The 15,280-nt window shown below is 36.9% G+C and overlaps 1 long non-coding RNA gene across 1 annotated transcript in view; it reads right to left on the bottom strand.

The window, feature by feature from the left end:
- The window catches only part of LOC141907458 (uncharacterized), a 28,739-nt gene extending 14,678 nt beyond the window's left edge, over nt 1-14,061 (bottom strand). The window contains exons 1-3 of the long non-coding RNA XR_012619491.1: nt 13,842-14,061; nt 13,227-13,296; nt 13,105-13,131 (exon numbers count right to left, since the gene is read on the bottom strand). This is a non-coding gene — a long non-coding RNA (uncharacterized LOC141907458). The remainder of the gene's footprint in view (nt 1-13,104; nt 13,132-13,226; nt 13,297-13,841) is intronic.
- Nucleotides 14,062-15,280: the final 1,219 nt, after the last annotated feature.

Raw genomic sequence — 15,280 nt, 5'->3', positions numbered from 1 at the left:
ATCAGGTGATTGACTATACTTATTCACCTGATGAAGCTTCTATTCATTAGATTCTATTCTATTCATTCTATTCATTAGCGTCAAATAAATAGTTAACCTATACTCGTCTCGTACTTACACTTAAATACTTAAATTTGATTATGAGTCTAGGATTTCCTAAATTGCTGAATGCTTTCAGCTCTAGTATATCTACTAGTCAGCCACAGTCGATTTTCATGCCATCTGACCTCATTTCACCTGTAATTAAGCAATCAAATGTAACAAATACTCAGTTATGTAATATAATAGAGGAGTGAAAGAAAGTATGTTATATTAATAGTTGAATCGTCGATTTCACGATTCTGAAGCTTATAAAAAGCAGTTGTTTTAGGTATGTCAATGAAATATGGTTTACGTTTGCTATCTCATCAGTAGCCATTTGCAGAGAAGATGAGGGTATTAGCAACTTCAAATGTATTTCAAGATATGGGTTCTTCACTATACATTAACAAATCAGAATTCAGTTATAAAGTGTCGGGTGCCTCTGCATTTTCAAATTCACTGATATCAACACATGCACGATCATGCACCATTAGCCTACGATAGCAAAACGAATAAAACTTGTTTGATTAACCATCACATACCAGTTATTGATGTTGCAAGTCTTAGTTATGCAATTCACTTGAAATTTTATTGATGTTGCCAATATTATTTTCATTACCAAACCACTCACAGTTAATTATTACATAACCTAAGGAACTGTATAAAACATTTCCCAAGGTCATCGACAATCATGTGGTTTAAGCAATCTCAAGGATAATAAGTTCCTCTCCAAGTAGATGGGTAGACTATAATTCAATATTCAATTCAATTCAATAATCTCTTATTGTACTTATTACACCCTTTCGGGTCGAGATGTACTGAGTGATATTTACAAATAGTATTTACAAAACATAAACATTTTACATTAATATAACAATAAGAGGAATAACAGCAGTTTCTTGTTAGTTACCCGATTCTAGGTTTTCAAAGCCTTATGTGTGCATGGGCAGACTTGACTACCTACTGCATATACACAGAATCCAGCAAAATTCCCGATACGCAACAAGTTTTTGCGCGGTAGATTTGTTTTTACGCGTTTTTGTAAGGATGAAAACAAAATATTGATATTTCCTGAAGCGGATACCAGAGCGTGGCGATGGTCGACTAAATGCGTAATGTTGCACTGGGTGAAGAAAAGCGGAAAGTAGATGTACGTACGCTGAAAAACAAACGTTGAAAACACGTGTGATGCAGTTTGATGATGTTTGATTAGAATTCATATTTGTGTGCATACGGTTAGAAACGGAAAAAGTCGTTTAACGAATAAACGTATTTGGCTGATTTAATCGTAAAGTAACGTATTCACAAAAACAGAGAATTTGAATCCGTTGTGGTACTGAAATGTGTTACCGGATGCCGAGCAAAATATTCTGATTTATAACGTTAAAAGTCGCTGTCATGTTTTCACAGTGTCTTAAGTTACACATCTTCAGTAGACCTCCTGAATATAGAAGCTCCAAGTTTAGGAGGATTTATGATCAGTGTTAAACTCATAAATTATGCAATTTGCGTTATGACATACTTATTTAGGGTGTTACATCATGCGCGTTTTGCCATCATGAGATTGCTATCTGAGAGTTCGAGCAACAAACTGAGCACATTGCCATCAAAGCATCCCGATAACCTGAAACCTGGTCGAGTGGCATTGGTAGTTTTGGGGGTTGACGGTTGCGTCGGCTTCTTTCTTTTGGTGAAAGCATGTATCTGAGCTTTCAGTCTGCTGTGTCTAATACCACGTACCGAGTTTCACCATAGTTATTTCTGCTTCAGGCTTCTGTTTGTTTAAAACCATCCCCAACACTAGGATCTTCTTTACGAATAGCCGTTTCAACGTAATTCTATCTAATGGCATTTGGATTAATTAATTAAAGGAATTGATTTTAAGTATAAGCATTTATAGCGCCTCTTTGCGTGATGCGTGAACTCGATGGCACTGGCACACGCGTTTAAAACCCTATGCAAACATTGGAAGTTGGTTTTCCAGAAACGATGTTTCAAAAGGCTTGCCATCAGTGAGAAAATGAGGTCAAATCAGTAAGTGGAAAGTGAGAAGTAAAACTTTGTCGGCCGGATCAGTTCCATGATATTTTCTTTATTTCTTATAAAAGAAGAAATAAAATACAACCAGGCAAGTGTAGAGTTTTGTTTATAAATGTCGTTTCAACTATCCGATATTTTATTATCAATTCATCAACCTTACCAGTGCAAACATTCCTACATAGATGCATCATGATATTTCCTTACAATCGCTGTTATAACAATGTGTTTGGTGTTCACCGCATGTGAGATGATATCTATGAAAGTCGTATCAATGATAATACTAACACCCAGTTGAATCAATACCTAAAGCGATAATGGCTCTATATTTCACGCATAGGTGATTTGTATTTAACTTTCTGCATAATCAACCTCACGGCTGTCTGTCTTTCACTTTCCGGTTAATACTATATTGTGAAGCATTTCCATAACAATAATTACGTACGTAATACATAGATATCTTCGAAGTTCATGGATTTTGTTCTTTCATTTATTTCGGGTAAGCTGTTGAAAATTCTAGAAATGAAGCGCTGACACTTAAAACATGCATATAATTGGTATTGCAAGAAAAGCTATCGATTATTTCTTTTGACTATAAATAAAAATTATCAGTGTGCGTATTGCCAATCAATACTTTCAATAACATTTGAATCATGTTTCATAGCTGCATTGTGTAATAATTGATAATTGTCACCAAAAGTTCCTGGGGCCATTTCCATTGTCAAAAATTAAGGTATTTTAAGGCATCTATGAAAGCACACTCAATTTAATCAATTGACGACCAAAACAAAGAAATCAAGCTATAGTTACAAAGGTGAACTTCGTTAAAAGCTTACCACTCGTGTGGAAATTGCTTCAGCTAAATCTGGAGCATATGGTTTCATAAATGGAGTTAGTTGGAAATAGTTATGATGTCATTGCGGGGACAATGAAAATATGGCCATCTTTTTCATGGCGGAGTGCTGTTTACTACGTGGTATTATTAATATATTATTAATATAATTATATTATTAAATTAATATCCAAATTTTTGACGCAATAGTTATGATCTAAGGAGGCAGTCAAGGGTCTGTAGACACGCCAGAAAAAGCATACTACATTAAACTCTGACATGGGGGGACGATTTACTAGTGTGATGATAATCCACACTGGTTTTTTCCTTCTAACATGGCCATTCAGTTAGTCTCATGGTCAGCTAACAATTTTACGAGCACTCAGAGCAATTTGCTGATAATCATAGTAATTAGGAGTCCTCGGGGAGTTTCTACATCTTTCCACTCCCATGCATCGTATGATATAAACTCAGTTCCATAGACTAGGCAGCGACATTTATTCCTATTTGATCCTAGACCTTACTTCAGTACCTTAACCCAAAGCGTCCAATCTTTACTCCTTATTTATCCACTTCAATTTCTATTGGATTTAGAAATTAAAAAGAAGTGCTTGTCGGCGAAATCTGTCAATCAATATCTGTTTACGCTAAAGGGGCCTTTCGCTCTGGGCCTTGCCTTAAGTTGACGGGTCGAAATTGCATTGTAACCATGATGTTTGCACACCAGTTAACTCTAACAATGGAAAAAATATTTGGTTAATCCAGTTTCAAACTACTAGTCTATATTCCAACCAACTTTTGAACAACTAGCCCCTGAATTATAACACAAAATAGTGCTCATCTGGCCAACCCAGGTGTTTTCCTCCATTATTCCGCTTCAATCAATTTGTTACTCTCAGAACTTGCTGGAGATTGAATCGAGGTCATGATTTATGTTACTATATGAAGCCTTAAGGCTGGCTTATGTCGACAAGCAACGCGACGCTTACCGACTCCAACCGACGCAACTGCGATCGCAGCCCAGCTTATGTCGACTGCGCTCCGATTCGTAGCAACTGAGGACGACTAGCGGGATATGAGATCCACCCAGTTGCTTCCCTGCTTATGTCGGTTACGATTACTGGCAACTGAACCGGCTCGGATGGTCATGTGATAAGCATTTCGAGAGTTAATTTGAATTATTTTGAATTATTGGGAAATATATTTCTATTAGTAAAGCTATGTCAGATACTGGAATTGTGCCAGACATATTGAAAAATCACTAGAATCCGATATTTATATAAAATTGGTGACAATAAATAATCATAATAATTTATCTCAATTTTGCTTTGCTTTTAAAAAATTCTTGAAGAAATCTTGAATAACAGATTAATGTCTTATTGTGATAAATATATTATCATAAATGCAAACAAATAAAAAGTAAATGTCATTTCGTGAGATAACTGTAAGGAAAAATTATTTTGGCTCTAGGGAAATCAAAATTATGTCCGGTTTCCAAAGAATGAAGGGCAACCCCTCTTTCTAGTTTAACCTGAATAAAAACATCCCGTTTATGTTCCTTAATACGATCCTTGAGATTTCTCCCAGTTTCCCCGATATAGAAAAGGTCACAATCAGAAAAATTAATTTTAAAAACTCCACAATGAACCTTAGGGTTCACGATTGGGAGCAATAATTGTAAATCTTATTCTTTTACTTTACAATGAAATCGGTATCAAATTGGCGAAGAGTAGGTTTGAATTTATCAAGACAAGGGGCAAAAGAAACTATAATTTTGTTATGAGGCTAAGATGAGTCAGTAGGATTAAGGGGTTGTGAACTCATCATCTTTATACCACGGATATTGTGATTCTCAACTGATTGATTAGATTTCTATGGAATTAAAGGTCAAGCTCTACGCTGGTTTAGAAATTATTTGGAAAACAGACTTAGTAACCATGACAACATATTTTAGCAACAGTGCCATTGTTGCCATGGTAATGAATGTCTGATTCATACACCCCTGAACGTTCTTCATCCCCTGTAAAAATTCCAGCCATATATTATTTCTGGAAAACGAAATGCCAAATTTTAGATTTCATGTGCCAGACTACTTCGACCGTATCTAGCAAACTTGACAAACTAGCCACGTGGTATTACGCTAATAAATTATCCAGGTATGGCATGGCATTTTGGCCAGAAACCACCACTTAACACTTCGATTAAAATTAGCGGAATTAATATCGATCAGAATCATAGCACATACTTTTGGGTATGAATACAGACAATAAATTATCATGGATGAATCACATCAATGATGTTCAACGTGAGACATCTAAGAGTATCAGTATGTTTAATAGATTAAAACGATTTTTACCTGAGACGAATCCTATTCAATGTTGTAATTTTAGTCGTAAATGAAGAATAATAAACAAACATAGAAGTTTATATTTACCAATTTTCATATCCACGTTCAATAAAATTAACACTTAGAACTGTCTTACTGTTACAGTACAATCTAGGCCCTATACTTAAGACTCAACCCGAATATGTTTTAACACTTTTTTTACAAATCTATCTGGGGAGTACCGCAGACGTTGGGCGTTGCGTCTGCAGCGCCGAATCCTGTATCCAATTCTGAATTCGGTGGTGGAAAGTGAAGGGTACAAATATTTTTGGGCTTGCCAATCGAATGTTTTCATTTGACCAAAAGTTTTTTTCAGTTCACTTCAATTAACGGACAAACAAACATTGCTTTTCCCCGGAGTATGTCGGGTTTAGAAAGGATGAAGCAACTATAATTACAAATGACGCGGTCCTTAAGTAAAACTGACTACTTTAAGGTGTTGATAATCTAATTACATTAACTATACCTGGCAGGCCTCCACCGCAACCAATCCCTAGGAGCGCTAAAGGTCTACACATCTACATGCCCACATGCCCCTGTGATAAACATGATAAGAATTCCATAGGCCAGCTGGTTTGGTGTTGAAGCAATAAGTCTTTTAACAGGTTTGCCATGTTTTAAGAATACCTGCTGGGAATTCCATAGGCCAGCTGGTTTGGTGTTGAAACAATAAGTCTTTTAACAGGTTTGCCATGTTTTAAGAATACCTGCTGGGTCCGAATTGTTGAATTTTTGTCCCTATTTTTTCCCTTGTTTAATTGTTTTGTTTCGTTCATTTCTGGATTGGACCAAGATAGAAACGAAATAAAAATATCGATGAACTCGGCTAATAATGATATTACCCATTCTTAAAGTTATTGCAACAATGCGCGCTGATAAACAATTATATCGTCTTCCTGATAATTCAGCTTGAATTGTTGTTCACTAATTTCATAACGTCGTAATTTTAACAAATTTTAATGTACATGAAGTTTTCAGGCACAATAGACATCTATATGTAGTTTTTTGAAAATTTATTTCACCATTCTCAATTCTCTTCATTAGTTTTTAAGTAATAGCGAGTCAAACTTCCCAAACACGTTTTCTTTGGCCCCATGCGTACATCTTTACATGACGAAATTTCACAATTTTACCGGTCCATACTTTGTTGAAATCAAAATCTCCGGTAACTATGGAAACAAGGGCACCTAGGTATCCGTCCGAACATTGATAAATAAAGATATATGTTCTAGTAAAAAATGGACAGATCTAGATGTTGGGGGTCGGTAGTCCTGACTTCTGCCTTCCCATTAAGACCGTCAAAACCTGCAAATCTAACCATCATCCTCTTGTAAATTACATCATTTTGGATGTACTTGTTTCGACACCGAGGATAACCATAATAGTAGGCTTAATCCGCGGAATGTCCTTCTGGACCCTCTCCCAAGATAGTAAAAATGTAGAAATAGGTTTTCTAGTGTCAGGCATTGAAGTTTCATTCGTCTCCCGCCAATATTATACATCAAGTTTCACGGTATATTGCGTTACGTGTCGTTTTGGAATCGAATGACACATGCACGAAGGAAATAATGACAATTTTTGTTGTAGTGAACCTACGAAGCTGGTTAGAGCGTAAAGCCTAGCGCACATCGACACTGCGATTGGAGACAACTAGTTGCAAGGCAGTTTTCGGCGCATGAGAGGAACTGGCTGGATACGATCAGTTGCTTGAATGTGTCGATGTGAGCGAGCTTACGATTGGTAAGCGTCGATCTATCTCCAGTTCCAGCCAGTTGCCCATGTTCTACTTTTGAGCAACTGGTTGTACTCAATCGCAGTCATATCCGTCAATGTGCGCGCTCTGGATTTCGACGATCGACACGCGCCATGCAGTTGCTGCAACTGACCGGTTGTAACTAGATTTCGATGTGCGCGGGGTAATCGTTCGGTAGCAACTAGTTGTCTCCAATCGCAGTGTCGATGTGCGCTAGGCTTAACACCTGGATTATTTCGTTTATTTTTATTTTGACTAATCTTAGATAAAATATATCTGTGTTAACCATTTTTCGGATATATAGGTGCCCTTATTTTCATAAAGTTTGGATTCTCTAACAAAGTAGGGACCAGTAAAATTTTGAAATTTCCTTATCAAAAGATGCACGCATGAGACCCAAGAAAATGTGTTTTTGAAGTTTGGCTCGCTATTACTTGAAAACTAATAAAGATCGTTGAGAACGGTAAAAAACATAGATTATTATATAGATACATTATAAAGATATTTAGATATCCTGAAAACTTAGATTAAAGGTTGTTAGAATAACGAACTTTTGAATGAGATAAAGCAATAATTCAAGTTGAATTATCGGCGGAAAGACGATATCAATGTTTACAACTTCACCAGCGCGCATTATCGCAGTAAATATTTAAATAAAAAATTCAACAGTACGGACCCAGCGAGTACCCAAAACTAGGTGCCTAGGACCTTAATAACTAACGGGAATAGTCCATAGTTAGGGCTCAGACTTAAGACCAGTCTAAGACCGTCGTAGTTGTATTGCCAATATAACAACTTAAGACCAGTCTAAAGATTTAAGACCGCTTTACACATGATAATCAATGAGCTTGTTCAATTCAATGTCATATCCATAAATAATTCTGATCAGTCCATAAAGGACCAAGAAGCGCAACCTGGGTCAACACGTGGATCCAGCTACAGGGAGCGTTCACAAATTACGTACCTCAAAATCTCCCGTTTTTCTGACCACCCTCCCCCTTGTACCACCTTTGTACCAAATTCACTGACCCCCCTCTTAGGTACGTACCATCGCACCCATGACCACCCCCCAATTATATTGATGCAAAGAACACAAATCAAAAAAAATATATAAATACCTGATTTCATTAATGATGTACCAACAAGTGCGTGAAATATCGATACCGGGTACCCGGTATTGGGTAAATCCCAGTTGAAGTCTACTACAAGTGGTACCTCGACATTTTGTTTAGAACAAAATTCCGATATTAAATAAATGACGCAACAAAAGAATTAATCAAGTATTGTTGTTTATTGATTTTATATACCCGGTACTAAAAGCCGATAAAACACCAACGGCTATTTTCATTTGAGTTTGGTACATAAAGTACGTAAGTACGTACCAAGATTGATTAATACCCCCCTCCCTCAAAGTACGTACCTTCTTTGCTGACCCCCCTCCCCCCATGTACCACTTTGTACCAAAAATCAGTAAACCCCCCTCCCCCAATGGAGGTACGTAATTTATGAACGCTCCCAGGGCTACCACGTAAAAAGTATTGATGTACCAGAATGGCTTCCGAATCCGCGATTGACGGTTGAGTTGACGTTCAAGGTCGTCCGGTAATTTTAGTCTTTTTTTCTGGGTGCACTTCACAATCAACGGATGAAACTTCTTTGCGACATTCTTGTCGCTGTTTAGACCCGGAAATTACGTGGGATTTATTCATAATAAATTACTATACGCAAATTCGAAATGGTCAGACGCCGAGTTATATTTCTCTCAGAATACGGGATATCGACAAATTCAAGTTCTTGAATTACTCGTTTGATGGCGCTAGGCAGAACCGGAAATTGGAACCTAAATCCGCCATGCTCTAGTTCATTTGCCATGAAAATCTCTCGCTTCAAGTTTTCAATCAGCGATATTCTACTTACTATATATCTTCACGCGTAATCCTTTAAATATGATAACCTGCCGTTACGCTGGTTATGATAAAACCTCACTGTAAAGGCTAGAATAGAAATCACTATAAATGTCCTAAAATTATCAAAAAACATTTTGCAACAGCTGACGATGTAAAGACTGGTTGCCAGGTAGCACATGGTGGCAGCACTTGATAGCCCAATTTTGATTTTAGGTTCGAGTCCTGGTATTTTTCATATTTTTATTATGAATCTACGAGTGTAGTCCTTCAAAAATCAATTTTATTTCATAATATTATTTCATATTTATCAGTGTAGCCCACAATAAATTCACCTTAGAGTCTTGAACTCAACAACAAAGTGATGACATCAGGCGCCAGTCTTTACTTCCGTTAGCTGCTTCGAGCGTCTTCGCTAAATTTGTGATTCTTGGTAATTTTTTGACATTTTTAGTGATATTTAGCGTTCGAAGTGAGGTTTTATCGAATTCAACACGTTGTCAGGATATCACACTTAAAGGATTACGCGTGCCGATCATAGTAAATAAAATATTGCTAACTAAAAACTTGAAGCGAGAGATTTTTATTGCAACTGAACTAGAACATGGCGGATATAGGTTCCAATTTCCGGTTCTGACAAGCGCCATCAAACGAGTAATTCCAGAACTTGAATTTGTCGATATCCTGTATTGACAATTACATTGATAAGCTGTTAATAATCACGAGAATTACAATACGCAGAATCGAAATGGTCAGACGCTGGTTAATATATCTGACAGAAATAAAAAACTACGTTTTAAGCTGTTAGTGGTCGAATCTGAGAGGAGTAAGATTTAATGAAAAATTTTTGGCTGGAAAGTGGAAAAGAAATAAAAATTGTAATAATAACAAGAACCAAAAGGGGCGCTATGACCAGCCTGTCAGCTTTTCATAAGATGGCGAATGATGCATTATGTGGGTTAAATTTGTCCAAATACACTCCCAGCTCGATAGACTAGTCAAACCCAGGCAAATAATTTACACAATTCAATCGTACTTTCATAAGTAGCACAGACAGCGACTGGAGCTGGCAGGGACAAACACCTCAGATAAATCCTTTCCCTTGGTCTTAGTGATTTGAATGCGGAATAGAATAGAATTTTCTGAAATTTGCTCAATTGAATTGGATTTGCTGTTTTACCTTGTGCAATAGGGCAAAATTGAATTGGATTTGATATTTTTCTTGCAGAATAAAATTTGATTGAATTTGCAGTTTGAGCACATGGCTAATTAGCATATCAAGGTCATCCATCCGATTTAAGAAAAAGCTATTTATGCACAAATGTCAATGATATTTAGTGTGGTACAAATTACTCCTCCCAAAAACAACTTAACTAAAGATTTCACAGAAATCGATATTGCAATATAATTTTAGATCTCAAAATATAACTCGGAAGTAAAACGGTAGACGTCAATACTGCGGGTTCACGTGAGTACCTGCTGATCTCTGTGGCTAGGCCAATCATAGAGGAGTCTTTGCTTTCTGATTGGCTTTTAAAAACAGATATTTTTTAGATCAGATTTTTGCGAAAAAGCTCATATGAATTTTAACGAGGCACTCTTTCAAAGTTCAGCTTCTTAGGGGTTGGAGAATGGATAATGCTCTAATGAATGATTTGCATGAACATATGCTCAGTTGCACAGTCAAAGAGCCTTAGCTCTAAAGATAATGAATATAGCTGCAAAGCAGCGACAACGGGTTTCTGCCTTGCTGGTTTAAATGTGATTCACCAAAGATTTCACCAAAATGATTCTTATCAGTATAACATGCAACTATTTTGAAGGAGCGCGACACATCCGCGATATTTGGATCCACAAAGGCTACCACGTAAAAAGTACTGATGTTCCTTAATTGACTGGCGCTTTCATAGTTCCGTTGGGATTTGCATAAACTAATTATACCCGTTGGCATATGGCACTTACGTGTATATGTGCTTATACCATGTTTTTGATATGATACAGCTTTGAAACTGAATTAAACCACCTGTACTCAATAAATACTAATTGATTTCAACATGCATTCGTGAAGCATTTTGATAATATCACTTCACTAAAGATCTTGATTTGTTCTATCAAGAACTCAATCTTATTCTGATGAGTTGACGTTCAACAGAGATAGGAAAATATATCTGTTATTTCAATAAAAGACATCTTTTTATTGAAATATTTGAATACATACATATGTAAAGTTGTAGATCGCCAATAAAGCACTATTATCAATGTTATTATAAATTAATATCTGATGGAATCCAAAGCAATGAATCCCTTCAGGTCACGTGTATGTAAAATGTCAGAAAAACCGTTATTGCTGCAGCTTTACAGGGCTATTCGGTTTACTACAAAACAAGTCTCTGAAAAAAAATAGCTTCATATCAAGGGTATATCGTAGGACTATTGATGCCCATGAATTATTATCCCATAATAACAATGAATCCGATTCTGCATGTACGTCAGCACGACGGATTACTGATCCAAATATTTCAAACATGGCATTAGATTACACAAAACGTCAAGTACTTACAGCATCTGAGACAGCACTGTGGTTTGAATATATTCCCACTAGCTGCAAGAATCCGCAAATGAATTGAAGACCGTAGTAACCAGTTCATTCCACGAATAATAGCTGGAAAGAAAGTAATCGAAATAAATACCGTAGTCATATACCTCAAGTGTAAACCAGCCCCTTAATTTACTACTTTCCACTGGCTCTACACACTACATTAAGGGCCTAAATCTATTTTAGGTGTGTCCCCCCAAAAAGCTAGGCATTACGTAGGTAGCCAACGATGGTAGCTACCATTTACTCATATCATTGTACCACCCAGAGGAATGGGGACCTTAATTGTAGTTAGACCAAGAAATCATGTCCAATATTCCCTGGTTAATGGATTCTCACCTTAAATTTCATAAACTCTGCTGACGTTGTTATCGATCCGAGTCGTCAAGTGAACGCGGAAGTAAAATTCCATACGAAAATCCCTAAAATTTCTGTCCATATTACGTTGATTTGTGCCAGAAATCTTCAGGAAATGTAGCTAACGTAAATTGATTTACGAATAGAATTAATCAATTGATTCATTTTAGGGATCATAGTTCATTAAAGTCCTAAAACTCGCCATGAATTTGCGATAAATTGAAGCCGAAAATGATTTCAACCATCCGCCATGTTGTTTCATTAATAAGACACTTGTTGCGTACCGGCTCAATTCAATATCAATTTCAAATTATTTCATTAGAAAGCATGTTATAAGAATATTGATAAACAGAACAAAAATAAAATTAAGAAGGCTTTCTTTTGAGGGCCAAGCAAAAGCCAAAAGGCCGCTATAGCAAGCACCCTTGAAAAGCAAAAAAAAAGAAGAGAGAGAGAGAGAGAGAAAAAACAAAGAAAGACAATGAAAAATAATGACGGGATGAGATTGACGGCTGAATATTGTTCGCGGTAAATGACGGATCTGGACTGATTGTAAGTTTGAATCCGTGTTTTACGGTTGAAGTTGACGCTCGAGGTCGTCCAGTAATTTGTAGGCTTTTCGGGATGTACTTTTATCAATGGATGATAATGCTTTGCGTTATACTTGTCGCTGTTTAGACCAGGTAACAACACGAGATCAAGTCATAATAAATTACTATACGCAAATTCGAAATGGTCAGACGTTGAGTTATATTTCTGAGAATTTAAAATTGCGTTTATAAGCTGTTAGTAGTCGAATCTGAGAGGAGATACATTTTATGAAAAAAGTTGGCTGGAAAGTGGAAAAGGTAATAATCACGAGAATAACAAGACGGTTTCTGCGAAGTAGCAGAAACCCTAATAATCAACATAATTAATAAGGGGTTTCTGTTAGAGCAGCAGAAACCCTAAATATTCGATATCCAAACGCCACACTGAAGGAGCTAGGAGATGTTTTAAGTAAGTGTTCTCAGATCATAAGTGTTCTCAGATGCAATTTCACAGCATTTTCTACCAGGAAATTGAAAAAATAAAACGGTATTCCGTCAAAAACCGGAAGTACTCTTACATCTCTGACTCAAAAAACGCTTCATTAGGATCTATCGCTTGACTACTTACCCCCGGATGGTTCTTTGTGAGCATCGCCTAGAAATATAATAATATCATGGAAACTGAGAAGGAAAATAGAACATATATCATTCAGTGATATATTGAGTATAGTGCGTTAACAGAATATTTACGCTGTCTGAATTATACTCCAGTTGGTAGAGGCGCGATTGCGGCTAGAACCGTTGGGTGCCAAGATCAAACCTTAAAAAGAAAACCTTTGCTTGGTATTTTTCGATATAGGCAAGACAACATTTTGCTCAATACAGACTATTCCTGAAAGAATGAAACAATTGGCACCATCTACAATACATTAAACGCATTTTTAATCAATACCTACTACACAGATTGGATGCAACCATTTCCACTAAATTTGGTAGCTTACTAGCATTGGTTAACGTCTATGACGTCATGCCAATGCTAGTAAAATGGATCTAAAATAGTAGTACGAAAAAATTGCGTCGACTCTTTTCATTTCCATTGTAACTTCAAATTGTAACTCCGTTCACGTAAAATATTAGAAACAGCTTAAAATGACTCAAAATAATGTTTAAATTATTCCCCACAACGTAGCGTCATCAGATTTCTGATTTAATGGTCCAAAAAGTTATTCTATCGCAATTTTCTCGTTAGGTATCTGGTAGATGAGAGCGGGTTAAGCAATCGCATAGTGATATGTCTGCATTGACATTGGCAGTAAAAAATGGGGAACGGCCTCTTCTGAATAGAAAAAACATGAAAGTATGTACCTCCGATTTATAGATATCATGGTGTTTAAATATCCCTGTTATTCCAACTATCAGTAGCCAGTAGCCATGGGATCAATTGGGATTTATTCTCAGCGTCAGAATACGTATTTCCAGAGCATGGAACGGCAGGCCTATTCGTGACTGAAGTAAGTTAGGTAAGTTATCTGATCTCGCGGGAACGCCTTTACTAAAGTTAAAACCACTTCATAATAACACGAAACAACAAACGGTAAACGGTAGGCTAACACCATGATACGATATCACCAATAAAGATAGATCATCTTATTCAGTTGTTTATTGGAGGAAAATATCATTGTTAAATACGCCGAGAACAACCATGTTGTGTCATCAATCAGTTGACTGACAGTTTATTGTAAAATTCCATCGGTTCGGCTGTATTCTAAGATAAGTTTTCACTTTAAGATGCTCTGTCCGCCCCCTGCGCACGAGGCGGTAGCAGCCCCCTACGCACTCGGCAGATAGACGGCTCAAGTAGGGTATTGCATAGTATAGTTCCTTCGCGTATGCTTACTGCGTTGTTCGGTTTATGTGTATCCCAAAGAAAGTTGTCATGTCGACATATTCACATCGCCAGCCTTTAACATTCCATGTGTCAACGTGTGGACGTATCTACCAACCAACAAATTAACTATTAACGATCTATTAACCTCATACACCAAACACACCACGTGACCAAACACATGAAAAACCCCGTGACACCGCCAGCCGTTAACACTCCGGCCAACATTCCATGTGTCAACATGTCGACGTGTCTACAAAAGATTTTGTTCATTTCCGTAAGTATTTCATAATAATCGTTTACATTTATTGCATTATGTCGTGTAATAAATACATTATCAATTTCTACTATATATTCTTATCGTTTAGGCCGCCACAGCTACATCAAGAGATCAAGGAAAATCGTCATGCCGTATTCCACCAATTAAGTCTTTTAGAGATCGCATTGTAAGGACAATATGCCACTTACCAGGCCCTTTAGTCGACAGCCGCCAAATACAGCGACATACAGAAGGCTCTCTAGCTCAAGAAATTGTAGGTACGCTATGCTCACTTCAAATTAATTCCATGTTATTTTACATTTTACAACAATCGCAATTAATCTAAGCAATCCACATTATTATGTTGACCACAGTATCGTTATTTCGGCGTTATTCCAATTTCAGTTGAACTACAAGCACAAGCGAGTGCGGGATTAGGTAAGTATACCAACCGCAAAATGCGCAACGCTTCTCGACACATTTTCTATAAACCGGCACCGGAGACATTGGCACCTGATGCGACGCAGCTTAAAAGAGCCGGAATAAATCAGGACACTTATACCGCGAAATTCTGGGATACCACCCGGGTGTCTGGCCAACTAATGGACTTTGATAACTAAATTTCATTGTGTAATCATTTCGTTAATAAAACCTAATACA

The sequence above is a fragment of the Tubulanus polymorphus genome, chromosome 6, assembly GCF_964204645.1.
Source record: "Tubulanus polymorphus chromosome 6, tnTubPoly1.2, whole genome shotgun sequence".
Classification (NCBI taxonomy): Eukaryota; Metazoa; Nemertea; class Palaeonemertea; order Tubulaniformes; family Tubulanidae; genus Tubulanus; species Tubulanus polymorphus.
This window is presented reverse-complemented; position numbering and strand designations above follow the sequence as displayed.